Source organism: Pan paniscus, chromosome 11 (assembly GCF_029289425.2).
Source record: "Pan paniscus chromosome 11, NHGRI_mPanPan1-v2.0_pri, whole genome shotgun sequence".
Classification (NCBI taxonomy): domain Eukaryota; kingdom Metazoa; phylum Chordata; class Mammalia; order Primates; family Hominidae; genus Pan; species Pan paniscus.
The window spans coordinates 14,104,260-14,119,646 of NC_073260.2; the positions used below are offsets into that span (position 1 = coordinate 14,104,260).

The window sequence follows — 15,387 nt, forward strand, 5'->3', positions numbered from 1 at the left end:
GAAGAACTTGAACTAACAAGCAATTTTCTTTTTTTTTTTCCAGTCAGCACACTCAAGGAATTCAAATCTCCTGCTAGAACTATGGATCACTACAACAGTGATTCTTGGGAAATATGGAATAGGTATTATTTTCATCCCTTTTACACATGGGAAAGTAAACTCAAGAGGTGAAAATTTGCTCAAAATCAATAAGTAGTACTCACTGAGGGCAGATCACTGTCTCCCTAGAACCTGGCATACTACCTAGAATGTAATGTTTGTTTTTTGCTTTTTAAATGAATGGATGAATACACAGTAAACTCTGTCCAAAGCCCCTTTCTTTCCACTACACAACTCAGTCTTCCCTGACATAGAAGGATATGAAGTTACTTGTTCATAGTCACAAGATTCATACTGGACCTTGTGTAGAATTTAGTTCTTCAGCTTCCCAACTCCATACTCTATTAAACTACTCTGCCTTAGAATCGCAAAACATTTTCTTTAATGTTCTTTTTCCTTCTATGTGTACACAGCCAGTCTTAGAAGTAAGCCAAGAAAGCAGATGCTATGGCCAAGTGATTTAAGGGGCCTCTGGCAAGTATTTCTGGACAAAAAAACACTTTATCCCCAGGTCCCTCAAAGGCCCCCAAACTTCATCACTTATATTGAATCACAAATGTTAACTTGAGGCGAAAATTTAAACCAACACATAGTCCCTGAGGGCGCAGACTCCATCTTATTCACCACTGGGCGTACTGCCTAGAATGTAATAATTTGTCTACATTTTTGTTGTAGAAATAGGTCTTGCTATGTTGCCCAGGCTAGAATGCAGTAACTATTCACAGGTGCTATCGTGAGGGCTCAAGGGATCCTCATGCCTCAGCTTCCTGAGTACCTGGGACCACAGGCTTGCACCGCTGTGCTGGGCTCGCTTGTTTGTTTTTTGTTTTGTTTTGTTTTGTTTGAGATGGAGTCTCACTCTGTTGCCCAGGCTGGAGTGCAGTGGAATGATCTCGACTCACTGCAACCTCCACCTCCTGGGATCAAGCAGTTCTCATGCCTAATCCTCAGCTGGGATTACAGGTGCACGCCACCATGCCTGGCTAATTTTTCTTTTTCTTTTTCTTTTTTGAGACAGAGTTTCGCTCTTATGGCCCAGGCTGGAGTACAATGGCACGATCTTGGCTTACCACAACCTCCGCCTCCCAGGTTCAAGCAATTCTCATGCCTCAGCCTCCCGAACAGCTGGGATTACAGGTTCGGGCCACCATGCCCGGCTAATTTTTTTTTTTTTTTTTTGACGGAGTTTCGCTCTTGTTGCCCAGGCTGGAGTGCCATGGCGCGATATCAGCTCACCATAACCTCCGCCTCCCAGGTTCAAGTGATTCTCCTGCCTCAGCCTCCAGAGTAGCTGAGACTACAAGCGCACGCCACCATCCCTGGCTAATTTTTGTATTTTTAGTTCAGACAGGGTTTCACTATGTTGGCCAGGCTGGTCTTGAACTCCTGACCTCGTGATCCGCCCGCCTCGGCCTCCCAAAGTGCTGGGATTACAGGTGTGAGCTACTGCGCCAGCAAATTTTGTATTTTTAGTAGAGACGGGGTTTCTCCATGTTGGTCAGGCTGGTCTCAAACTCCCAACCTCAGGTGATCTGCCCACCTCAGCCTCCCAAAGTGCTGGAATTACAGGTGTGAGCCATCCATCAAGACCGAAAAGTAACATTGTTTAAGTTACAATACATCTACACTTAGGAAAGAAATATGAGTTAAGTGAGACCAAACCACACCAGAAAGAAAAACAGGCCATAAGAAATAAAGATTACAGAGAAAGAGGAAGACAAAAGGGAAGAAACAAGGACTTCACCTATGACATGATTTTATTTCAGCAGTCCCTAACCTTTTTGGCACCAGGGACTGGTTTTGTGGAAGACAGTTTTTCCAGGAAATGGTGGTAGGGGGTGGAGGAGGTCGGGGGGATGGTTTCGGGATGAAATTGTTACACCTCAGATAATTAGGCATTAGATTCCCATAAGGAGTGGACAACCTAGACCCCTTGCATACGCAGTTCACAATAGGGTTCGCACTCCTATGATAATCTAATGCCATTGCTGATCTGACAGGAGGCAGAGCTCAGGTGGTAATGCTCACTTACCCACCACTCACTTCATCCTGTGCTGCTCCATTCCTAACAAGCCACAGACCGGTACCAGTTCACGGCTCTGGGGTTGGAGACCCCGATTTATTTGGCACACAGTTTGGAAAGGAAAATGCTGTGAAATAGTAGTACACGCTTGACTGTGGAAAGATTAGGGCCACATCTGGAAGAGTCAAGCAAATTATAAACTAGGCGGTAAGTAAATACAGCAATAACATGAATAGAAATCATAATTTTACCATTAAAAAACTCTAAAATAGTTTTCATTGTTTATTTACTTTTTGAGACAGGATCTCGCTCTTTCACCCAGGCTAAAGCTCAGTGACACCATCACTGCTTACTGCAGCCTCAACCTCCCTGGCTCAAGCCATCCTCCCACTTCAGCCTCCAGAGTACCTGGAACTTCACACATGCGAAGTCCCTTCACCGTGCCTGGCTAATTTTTTTATTTTTTATACAGACAAGATCTCACTGTGTTGCCCAGGCTGGTCTCAAACTCCTGGACTCAAGTAATCTTCCTGCCTCGTCCTCCTAAAGTGCTGGGATTACAGGCAGGAACCACCACACCCAGCTTTTTTTTTTTTTTTTTTTTTTTGTAATTCTGAGACAGGGTCTCTCTCTGTCACCCAGGCTAAAGTGCAGTGATGTAATCACAGCCCACTGCAACCTCTACTTTCTGGGCGGGGCTCAAGCAATCCTCCTGCCTCAGCCTCCTGAGTACCTGGGATCATATGCACGCACCACCATGCCTGGCTAACTTTTTTATTTTTTGTAGAGATGAGGTTTTGCTGTGTTTCCCAGGTTAGAGCTCTAGGAATCCTGCAAGTAAAAAAATCCAGTAAGACCCAGGTGGTAGAAAGTATTCCTTAAAAAAATACTTTTCACTTTGGAGCAATTAATTTGTTCCCGTCATAGCCATAGGCCATGTTCTGGGTCATTGGTGGTCCTACACTGGCCCCCACTGGCAGGCTCAGAAATAATAATACTGAGATCCATGAAGCTAATGGAGCTTATGATTTAGTGGCCCTCACTTGCCTGGAGACTCTTCAAAGATCCTAGCAATGTATTCACAGTCATATGGCTTTGCAACATTTAGCAAGGAGTTAAAATTATCAGCTGGCCGAGTGCACTGGTTCTCACCTGTAATCCCAGCTATTCAAGATGCTGACTCAGGAGAATTGCTTGAGCCCAGGAGCTTGAAGCTACAGTGAGCTATGATTTTACCACTGCACTCCATCCTGGGCAAAAGAGCAAGACTTCGTCTCTAAAAAAATTTCTAAATAAAAAAATTAAAAAAAAACCTGAGAAAACTGAAAATGAGGAAAGTGGCTCCTATAGAACAGGCTTATGAATCCTGCAACTCAAAGACTTCAGCCAAATGAAGTCTACTGTAATCCTTATTTTTCTACAAGTACCAGGGACATCCAAACTGATAGGAGCTGTAATTCTTTGTTGTTTTTTAGAGAGAGGGTCTCACTGTGTCACCCAGGCTGGAGTGCAGTGGCACAATCATAGCTAACTGCAACCTCAAACTCCTGGGCTCCAGTGATCTTCCTGCCTCATGCTCCCAAGTAGCTGGAACTAGAGGCACTCTCCATACACGTGGCTAATTTTTTAACTTTTTGTAGAGACAGGGTGTTGCTATGTTGCCCAGGCTGGTCTTGAACTCCTGGGCTCCAGCAATACTGATGGCTCAGACTCCACACTGCTGGGATTACAGGTATGAACCACCATGTCTGGCCCAGGAGCTGTAAAGTTAATGCAACATAAAAGTGGTATATTACAGCCGGGCGCGGCGGCTCACACCTGTAATCCCAGCACTTTGGGAGGCCGAGGCGGGCGGATCACGAGGTCAGGAGATCAAGACCATCCTGGCTAACACGGTGAAACCCCGTCTCTACTAAAAATACAAAAAATCAGCTGGGCGCGGTGGCGGGCACCTGTAGTCCCAGCTACTCGGGAGGCTGAGGCGAGAGAATGGCGTGAACCCGGGAGGCGGAGTTTGCAATAAGCCGAGATCGCACCACTGAACTCCAGCCTGGTCGATAGAGCAAGACTCCGTCTCAAAAAAAAAAAAAAAAAAGTGGTATATTACTTGTATTTGAATTTAACCCATCGTTCATTATAACATATGAAATATCTTACCTTGGCCGGGTACAGTGGCTCACGCCTGTAATCCCAGCAATTTGGGAGGCCAAGGCAGACAGATCACTTGAGGTCAGGAGTTCAAGAACAGCCTGGCCAACATGGTGAAACTCTGTCTCTACTAAAAATACAAAAATTAGCCGGGCCTGGTCGTGGGCACCTGTAATCCCAGCTACTCAGGAGGCTGAGGCAGGAGAATCGCTTGAACCTGGGAGACGGAGATTTCAGTGAGCTGAGATGGTGCCACTGCACTCCAGCCTGGGTGAAAGAGAGAGACTCTGTCTCAGAAAAAAAAAGGAAAGGAAAAAAAAAGTCTTACCTTAATGCAATTATATATCTTTCGCTGACAATCTTTTTTGTTCTCTTGCATTACTTTTACTTTTCTTTTTAAAGATCTTCAAGCTTGATAAGGTCCTAATAGATAAACAGGTGTTTAAATAAAAAGAAGATGTAGATGAAAAAACTAACAATTTACTTTGTTTTTTTAAGGCTATTCAAGTGAAGCAGTGGAGTGGACATAATTTACTTTTTGAAAAACATAAAAATCAGCAATTTTTTCCTCCATCCCCTCCTATCCAAAAATCAGCAATTTTAATGGTTCCTGAATATTTTATCATACTGATGTACTGATGTATCCTTCCTTTTTATTTATTTATTTATTTATTTATTTTTGGTTTAGACAGAGTATCTCTCTGTTGCCCAGGCTGGAGTGCAATGGAGTGATCTTGGCTCACTGCAACCTCTGCCTCCCAGGTTAAAGTGATTCTCCTGCCTCAGCCCCCCGAGTACCTGGGATTTCAGGCATGCACCACCATGCCTGGCCAATTTTTGTAGTTTTAGTAGAGACAGGGTTTCACCATATTGGCCACACTGGTATTGAACTCCTGACCTCAAGTGATCTGCCTGCCTCGGCCTCCCAAAGTGCCAGCATTACAGGCATGAGCCACTGCGCCCAGCCATACTGAAGTATCCTAATTTTTCACTTCAAAATGGAAATTTTTTATTTCTGATGACAAAACTCCATCTCTACTAAAAATACAAAAAAATCAGCCGGATGTGGTGGTGCATGCCTGTAATTCCAGCTACTTGGGAGGCTGAGGCAGGAGAATCGCTTGAACCCAGGAGGCTGAGGTTGTGGTGAGCCGAGATCGTGCCATTGCACTCCAGCCTGGGCAACAAGAGTGAAACTCCGTCTCAAAAAAAAAAAAGGAAAAAATAATAAAGCAGATTACTCAAAAGTATGATAGTACTATACCATTTATTATTTATTTATTTTTTTGAGACAGAGTTTTCGTCTTCCACCCAGGCTGAAGTGCAGTGGTGTGATTGTAGCTCATTGCAGCCTCAAACTGCTGAGCTCAACTGATACTCCCGCCTCAGTCTACTAGCTGGGACTACTGGTGTGCACCACTGTGCTTGGTTAATTCTATTATTATTATTATTTTATTTTTATATTTTTGTAGAGATGGCGTCTCGCTATTTGCCCAGGCTGCTCTCAAACTCCTGGCCCCAAGTGATCTCACGCCTTGGCATCATAAAGCACTGGGAACACACCTTGCCCAGCCTACAATATTCTTTTCTTTTTTTTGAGACGGAGTCTCGTTCTGTTGCCCAGGCTGGAGTGCAGTGACAAGATCTTGGCTCACGGCAAGATCTTGGCTCACTCCAACCTCCGCCTCCTGGGTTCAAGTGATTCTTCTGCCTCAGCCTCCTGAATAGCTGGGACTACAGGTGCCTGCCACCATGCCTGGCTAATACTTTGTATTTTTAGTAGAGATAGGGGTTTCACCGTGTTAGCCAGGGTGGTCTTGATCTCCTGACCTCGTGATCTGCCCGCCTCGGCCTCCCAAAGTGCTGGGATTACAGGCGTGAGCCACTGCGCCAGGCCCTGCTTTTTTTTTTTTCTAACTTAACAATATGTAACAGGTTTGGTTTGTGAACTTGATAGACTGATTCTAAAACTTACATGGAAATACAAAACGCCAAGAATAGTCAGAAACATTCCTGAAGAAGAAGAGCAATGTGGAAGGACTTGTTCTAAACGATATCAAGACATCATAAAGCACTCTGAGTATACAGATTTAAAAAATAAGTAAATAAATAAATAAATACATCAGAAAGCTATAGTGAGACAAAGTTTGGCTGGGCATGGTCCTGATTACAAAGTCCTGTAATCCCAGCACTTTGGGAGGCCAATGTGGGCAGATCACATGAGGTCAGGAGTTCGAGACTAGCCTGACCAACATGGTGAAATCTCATCTCTAACAAAAATACAAAAAAATTAGCCGAGTGTAGTGGCACACACCTGCAGTCCCAGCTATTCGGGAGGCTGAGGCAGGAGAACCGCTTGAACCTGGGAGGCGGGGGTTGCAGTGAGCTGAGATTGCGCCATTGCACTCCAGCCTGGGTGACAGAGCGAGACTCTGTCTCAAAAAAAAGAATATCTTTTTTTTTTCTTTTTTTGAGAAAAGAAAACTACTTGGGAAGCTGAGGCAGGAGATCACTTGAACCCAGGAGGAGAAGGCTGCAGTAAGCTGAGATTACACCACTGTGCTCTGACCCTGTCTCAAAAAAAAAAAAAAAAAGGCCGGGCCCAGTGGCTCACACCTGTAATCCCAGCACTTTGGGAGGCCAAGGCGGGTGGATCGCGAGGTCAGGATATTGAGACCATCCTGGCCAACACGGTGAAACCCGTCTCTACTAAAAATACAAAAATTAGCTGGGTGTGGTGGCACGTGCCTGTAGTCCCAGCTGGTTAAGGCACAAAAATTGCTTGAACCCAGGAGACAGAGGTTGCAGTGAGCCGAGGTCATGCTACTGCACTCCAGTCTGGCGACAGAGCAAGACTCCATCTCAAAAAAAAAAAAAAATTAAAACATCCAGCGTGGCCAGGCACGGTGGCTCATGCCTGTTATCCTAACACTTTGGGAGGCTGAGGTGGCTAGATCACTTGAGGTCAGGAGTTCAAAACCAGCCTGGCCAACATGGTGAAACCAACCCCGTCTCTACTAAAAATACAAAAAAAAAAAAAATAATAACCGGGCGTGGTGGCGGGCGCCTGTAATACCAGCTACTCGGGAGGCTGAGGCAGGAGAATCACTTGAACCCAGGAGACAGAGATTGCATTGAGCCGAGGTCATACCACTGCACTCCAGCCTGGGCAACAGAGCGAGATTCCGTCTCAAAAATATATATAATAAAATAAAATTAAAAAATAAAACATCCGGCACATCATACATAAAGGGTAGCTACTCTTTACATATCAACAAAAGGCAGCTCCAGCTGGACGCAGTGGCGCACACCTGTAATCCCAGCCCTTTGAAAGGCCTACGCGGGTGGATTGCTTGAGGTCAGGAGTTCAAGACCAGCCTGGCCAACACAGTGAGACCTCCCCCCGCACCGATCTCTACTAAAAATACAAAAATTAGTCGGGCTTGGTGGTGCATACCTGTAATCTCAGCTACATAGGAGGCCGAGGCAGGAGAATTGCTTGAACCCAGGAGGCAGAGGTTGCAGTGAGCCGAGATCGCACCATTGCACTCCAGCCTGGGCAACAGAGCAAAACTCCATCTCAAAAAAAAAAAAAAAAAAAAAAAAAAAAGGCAGCTCCACAGGTACTGATTTGTGACAATCTCCAAGAAATGCAGTTAATTGAATAAAGACACAGAACCATATATGCACTATGCTTCAGTGCTCCATCACTGGTTTTAAAACATGGATATGGCCGGGCGGGTGGGCCCACCTGTAATCCCAGCACTTTGGGAGGCCGAGGCAGGTGGATCACCTGAGGTCAGGAGTTCAAGACCAGCCTGGCCAAGATGGTGAAACCCCATCTCTACTAAAAATACAAAATTAGCTGTGTGTAGTGGTGCATGCTTGTTATCCCAGCTACTCGGGAGGCTGAGGCAGGAGAATCACTCAAACTCAGGAGGTGGAGGTTGCAATGAGCCAAGATCGTGCTACTGCACTACAGCCTGGGAGACAAGTGTGAAACTCCATCACAAAAAAAAATTAATTAAAAAAAATTAAAACATGGATATACTCAGACACACACACATACACGTGTGTGTGTGTGTGTGTGTAGATATACATATATAATTTTTTTTTTGAGACAGAGTCTTGCTCTGTTGCCCAGACTGGAGTGCAGTGGTGTGATCTTGACTCACTGCAACCTCTGACTCTCAGGTTCAAACAATTCTCCTGTCTCAGCCTCCTGAGTAGCTGGGATTACAGGCGCATGCAACCATGTCTGGCTAATTTTTGTACTTTTAGTAGAGACAGGGTTTCACCATCTTGGCCAGGCTGGTCTGGAACTCCTGACCTCGGGTGATCCGCCCACCTTGGCCTCCCAAAGTGCTGGGATTACAGGCATGAGCCACCGCGCCTGGCCTACATTTTTTATATGAATAAAACATTTCTAGGCAGAGTGGGGTGGTTCACACCTGTAATCCCAGCACATTAGAAGGCTGAGGCAGGAGGATTGCTTGAGCCTGGGAGTTCGTGATTAGCCTGGGCAACATAGTAAAGCATTTCTACAAAAAATGAAAAAATTATGGCCAGGCACAGAGCCTCATGCCTATAATCCCAGCACTTTGGGAGGCCGAAGCATGCGAACTGCTTCAACCTAGGAGTTCAATACCAGCCTGGACAACACGGTGAAACCCTATCTCTACAAAAAATAAAAAAAATTAGCTGGGGGTGATGGCGCATGTCTGTAGTCCCAGCTACTTGGGAGGATGAAGTGGGAGGATCATTTGGGCCCAGGAGATTGAGGCTGCAGTAAGCCATGATCTGGCCACTGCACTCAAGCCTGAGCAATAGAGTGAGATGTTGTCTCTAAATAAATAAAATTTAAAAATTATCTGGCCATGGTAGCGCACACCTGTGGTCCCAGCTACTCAGGAAGCTGAGGCAGGAGGATCACTTCAGCCTAAGAGGTCAAGGCTTCAGTGAGCCGTGATCATTCCAGTGCACTCCATCTCAAAAAATAAAATAGATAGGCCAGGTGTGGTGGCTCATGCCTGTAATCCCAGCACTTCAGGAGGCCAAGGTGGGCAGATCACAAGGTCAAAAGTTCGAGACCAGCCTGGCCAATATGGTGAAACCCCTTCGCTACTAAAAATACAAAAATTAGCTGGGCATGGTGGTGGGCGCCTGTAGTCCCAGCTACTCAGGAGGCTGAGGCAGGAGAATCGCTTGAACCCGGGAGGCAGAGGTTGTGGTGAGCCGAGATAGAGCCACTGCACTCCAGCCTGGGCAACAAAAGTGAAACTCTGTCTCAAAAAATAAAAATAAATAAATAAATAAAATAAATAAAACAGGAAAACACACACAAACACACGTATTGTGTGTGAATAAAACATTTCTAAGCTGGCCACAGCAGCTTATGCCTATAATCCCAGCACTTTGGGAGGGTGAAGCAGGGGGACTGTTTAAGGCCAGGAGTTCAAGATCAGCTTGGGCAACATAGCTATACCCTGTCACTACAAAAAATAAATTGCCGGGCATGGTGGCTCACGCCTGTAATCCCAGCACTTTGGGAGGTTGAGGTGGGTGGTTCACAAGGTCAGGAGTTCGAGATCAGCCTGGACAAGATGGTGAAACCCCATCTCTACTAAAAATACAAAAATTAGCCGGATGCAATGGCAGGCACCTGTAATCCCAGCTACAGGTTGGGATCCGGCTGAGGTAGGAGAATCGCTTGAACCCGGGAGACGGAGGTTGCAGTGAGCCAAGATTGTGCCATTGCACTCTAGCCTAGGCGACAGAGCAAGACTCCATCTCAAAAAAAAAAAAAATTAGTGCTGTGTGGTGGCAGACACCTGTAGGCCCAGCTACCCAGAAGGCTGAGACAGAGGATTGCTTGAGCCTGGGAGATGGGGGCTGCAGTGAACTGTGATTGAGCCACTGCTTTCCAGCCTGGGCAACAGAGTGAGATCTGTCTCGAAAAAAATAATCAATTAAAAAGTAAAACATTTCTAGAAGGCTCCACAAGAAAGTGGTTACAGTGGTTCCCTCTATCAGTGTAGGGGAACAGGGCTGAGGACTGAGTGGCAGGGAGACTTATTGGACCCTTTGAATTTTATGCCTTGTATATACATTTACTATTTTAAAAATTTTAAATTTAAGGCCAGGTGCAATGGCTCATGCTTGCAATCCCAGCACTTTGGGAGGCTGTGGCAAGCAGATTGCTTGAGCCCAGGAGTTGGAGACCAGCCTGGACAACATAGTAAAACCCTATCTCTAAAAAAAAAAAAAAAAAAAAAAAAGAGGAAGGAAAGAAATGAGAAAAGAAAAACAATTTAAATTTAAGATATATCAAATATTATCAAATTCTATACAGGTAGCTCGTCATTTTTTTTTTTTTTTTGAGATGGAGTCTCACTCTGTCACCCAGGCTGGAGTGCAGTGGCATGATCTCGGCTCGCTGCAAGCTCCACCTCCCAGGTTCACGCCATTCTCCTGCCTCAGCCTCCTGAGTAGCTGGGACTACAGGTGTCCGCCACCACGCCCGGCTGATTTTTTGTATTTTAGTAGAGACGGGGTTTCACCGTGTTATCCAGGATGGTCTCGATCTCCTGACCTCGTGATCCGCCCGCCTTGGCCTCCCAAAGTGCTGGGGTTACAGGTGTGAGCCACGGCGCCCGGCCAGCTCTTCATATTTTGCAGCTTATTTTACTTCAAAGGAAACTATAAGACAGAAGGAAGAAAAATTAAAAGTAGTATTTTGGCCGCGTGTGGTAGCTCATGCCTGTAATCCTAGCACTTTGGGAGGCTGAGGCAGGAGGATTGCTTGAGGCCAGCAATTCAAGACCAGCCTGGGCAATAGAAGGAGACCCTGTCTCAAGATAAAAGAAAGAAATTTAAAAAATAAAAGTAGCATTTTTTTATATAAAATTAAGTGCTTTCCAGTTAAACAATTTTTGAGACAGTCTTCCTATTTCTCCCAGGGTAGCCTCAAACTCCTAGGCTCAAGCAATCTTCCTACCTCAGCCTCTGGAGTAGCTAGGACTACAGGGGGTGCCATCACACCCAGCTTCACTTTTACTTATATTACCTTATTTCTTTTCTGTTGTTCTTATTTTTCTTTTTAAGTTTACATGGACATCTCTAATACCGTGTATTACCTTACTTGATCATGACAACAGTCTTGGCCAGGCACAGTGGCTCACATAATCCCAGCACTTTGGGAGGCCAAGTCAAGCAGATCGCTTGAGCCCAGGAGTTCAAGACCAGCCTGGGCAACATGGTGAAACCCTGTCTCTACAAAATATACAAAAATTAGTAGGCTGTGGTGGTGTGTGCCTGTAGTCCCAGCTACTCGGGGGGCTGAGGCCAGAGGATGGCTTGAGCCTGGGAGGTTGTGGCTGCAGTGAGCCATAATGGCACCATTGCACTCCAGCCTGGGTGACAAAGTGAGACCCTGTCTCAAACAAACAAAAACCAGCCTTGTTAAGTGGCAGAATTATATCCATTTTACACACTCATAAACAGAGCCTCAGAGAGATTGACTTGCCATAAGTTACACAGCCAGTAAGTAACACAACTGGAACTCAAATAGTTTTAGCGCTTCCAAATCCTATGGTCTTGCCTCTCTTTTACATTATCTAACACAGTGTGCCCTCCTAAATGCCTTCGGCACACACGCACAAAATGTGATAGAAAATGCACTATTTCTATGTATGTGTGGAGAGGGGAAAGTTCTCTATTATAAATTTACTTTTAGAAACTGAAGACAAGGAAGGAAATTAATTGCATAGCACATTGTACTTTCAGAAGTACCAAAAAAAATAAAATACATGATTTATACCTACTATTGCTTCTGGCTCAGGTGTTAAGGTGACACTTTTGTTTTATTCGAGAGTTGTTTGATGAAGGGTGAATAAATTATTCTTAGCACCTTAATAAAGACATCTATGTGGGCTGGATGCAGATGGCTCACAACTGTAATCCCAGCACTTTGGGAGGCCAAGGCGGGCAGATCACGAGGTCAGGAGTTTGAGACCAGCCTGGCCAACATGGTGAAACCCCTGTCTCTACTAAAAATCCAAAAATTAGCTGGGTGTGGTGCTGTGTGCCTGTAATCCCAGCTACTCGGGAGGCTGAGACAGGAGAATTGTTTGAACCCGGGAGGCGGAGGTTGCAATGAGCCGAGATTGCACCACTGCACTCCAGCCTGGGCAACAGAGCAAGACTCTGTCTCGAAAGAAAAAAAAAGACATCTATGTGACCAATATAGGAACAATTAGACGTACCATTTATTTTTTATTTTTTGAGAGGTGTTTTCCTTTGTTGTCCAGGCTGGAGTGCAGTGGCACAATCATTGCTCATTGCTGCTTCAAACTCCTGGGCTCAAGTGATCCTCCCACCTCAGCTTTCTGAGTATCTGGAACTACAGGCACGCACCACAATGACTGGCTAATTTTTAAATATTTTCACAGAAGGAGGCGATCTCTCTGTTTTGCCCAGGCTGGTCTCAAACACCTGGCCTCAAGTTTCCTTCCACCTCGCCCTCCCAAAGTGGCGGGACTATGGGCATGAGCCGCTGCACTTGGCCTTACTTCTAAAATTTCTTCTCACGTTATATTTCTATGATTAGCAATGGCATTACCACTGTTCTACAACCTTCACACTACTTTCACATACAATATCTCATTTGATCCTTGAAGCAGTCCAGTAAGACAGGCAGGACAGAAATTCCTGACATTCAATAGATTAAGAATCTGAGCTTGGCCGGGCGTGGTGGCTCACGCCTGTAATCCCAGCACTTTGGGAGGCCGAGGCGGCCAGATCACCTGAGGTCAGGAGTTCAAGACCATCCTGGCCAACATGGCAAAACCCCATCTCTACTAAAAATACAAAAATTAGCTGGGCATGATGGTGTACGCCTGTAATCCCAGCTACCAGGAGGCTGAGACAGGATAATCGCTGGAACCGGGGAGGCAGAGGCTGCAGTAAGCCAAGATCATGCCACTGCACTCCAGCCTGGGCAACAGAGCAAGACTCCATCTCAAAAAAAAAAAAAAAAAACTGTGGCTCTGAGAAATTGGTTTTTGTCAAAGTTATGTGCCCTATCACCTAGTTGAATGTTCTCTCTAACAAAACATATGGAAAATTCTCAATTATCAGGATCTAAATGTTAATATTAAACTTGTAAATTACATAGGTCCTTTCCTTTTTCTTCCTGCTGGATGCTTGTCATTTATTATTAGTCCTCTTTCACAAAGGGAGATTTATTTTTTACTTTCTATTTTTGAGGCAGAGTTTCGCTCTGTCACCCAGGCTAGAGTGCAGTGGCGCGATCTCAGCTCACTGCAAGCTCCACCTCCTGGGTTCACACCATTCTCCTGCCTCAGCCTCCCGAGTAGCTGGTACTACATGCGCCCGCCACCGTGCCCAGCTAATTTTTTGTATTTTTAGTAGAGACGGGGTTTCACCGTGTTAGCCAGGATGGTCTCGATCTCCCGATCTCGTGATCCACCCGCCTCGGCCTCCCAAAGTGCTGGGATTACAGGCGTGAGCCACCGCGCACGGCCACAAAAGAAGATTTAAGAGCTAAATGACATCCAATCCTAATAAGTCTTACCTCTGCTTAATTAGCTTTCTGAGATCAGGTAGGAAATGGAAAGCAATTTTTTTTTTTTTTTTGAGAGAGAGTTTCGCTCTTGTTGCCCAGGCTGCAGTGCAATGGCATGATCTCGGCTCACCTCAACCTCCACCTCCCGGGTTCAAGTGATTCTCCTGCCTCAGCCTCTCGAGTAGCTGGGATTACAGGCATGAGCCACCACGCTGGGCTAATTTTGTATTTTTAGTAGAGACGGGGTTTTCCATTTTGACCAGGCTGGTCTCGAACTCCCGACCTCAGGTTATCCGCCTGCCTCGGCCTCCCATAGTGCTGGGATTACAGGTGTGAGCCACCAGGCCCAGCCTGGAAAGCAATTTTCTTACCCATAGGAGCACAAGTGAAATGGGCTGGTTTAAATTTCTGGATAAAAATTTATATTTGCATATCATCTGTTATCAAAATATTTACAAAATGTGTAACTGGAGCTGGATGTGGTGGCTCATTCCTGTAATTCCCACACTTTGGAAGGCTGAAGTGGGAGGATTGCTTGAGGCCAGGAGTTTGAGACCAACCTGGTCAATGTAGCTAGACCCCATATCTATGAAAATTATAAACTTTAAATTTAAAACCCAAAATATGTGACTACTCTATATCCTAAAACAAAATGTAAGGTTTTTTTTTTCTTTTTAGACAGTCTCACCCTGTTGCCCAGGCTGGAGTGCAGTGGTGCGATCTTGGCTCACTGTGACTTTTGCCTCCCAGGTTCAAGTGGTTCTCGTGCCTCAGCCTCTCGAGTAGCTCGGATTACAGGCGTGTGCTACCATGCCCAGCAAATTTTGTATTTTTATTAGAGATGGAGTTTTGCCCTGTTGGCCAGGCTGGTCTCGAACTCCTGACCTCAAGTGATTCACCTACCTTGGCCTCCCAAAGTGCTGGGATTACACATCTGAGCCACCATGCACAAACCCAAAATTAAGTCTTATAAATCTGAAGCTCAAGATGACAACCTATAGAGGTTAAAAATCAAACTGCCAAGGCTCAAATACTGGCTCATTATCTTAGGTGTGCAATCTCCTGGGCAAGTTTCTTTACCTCCTGGGGCTTCAGATTCCTTCACTCTAAAATAGGGGTAAGAAAAAAATGCTTTTTTGTTTGTTTCTTTTTGTTTTTGTTTTTGTTTTGAGACAGAGTCTCGTTCTGTGGCCAGGCTGGAGTGCAGTGGTGCGATCTCAGCTCACTGAACCTCCGCCTCCCAGGTTCAAGCGATTTTCCTGCCTCATCCTCTGAGTAGCAGTAGCTGGGACTATAGGTGCGCGCCACTACACCCAACTGATTTTTGTATTTTTAGTAGAGACTGGGTTTCACCATGTTGGCCGGGATGGTCTCGATCTCTTGACCTCGTGATCCGCCCACCTCGGCCTCCCAAAATACTGGGATTACAAAAAACTGCTTTCTTAAAGATAAAAAGAGATAACGCACGTACGTCTTTAGCACAGTGTCTAACAGTTAAGTATTGATAACTTGACCTGGATATTATTTTTGG

The 15,387-nt window shown here is 45.4% G+C and overlaps 1 protein-coding gene across 1 annotated transcript in view; it reads right to left on the reverse strand.

Moving 5' to 3' along the window:
* The window catches only part of GAPVD1 (GTPase activating protein and VPS9 domains 1), a 129,609-nt gene that overhangs the window by 111,980 nt on the left and 2,242 nt on the right, over nucleotides 1-15,387 (reverse strand). The window contains exons 2-3 of the mRNA XM_055117602.1: nucleotides 4,599-4,693; nucleotides 2,132-2,297 (exon numbers count right to left, since the gene is read on the reverse strand). The gene's annotated coding sequence lies outside the window, so the exon portion shown is untranslated. The remainder of the gene's footprint in view (nucleotides 1-2,131; nucleotides 2,298-4,598; nucleotides 4,694-15,387) is intronic.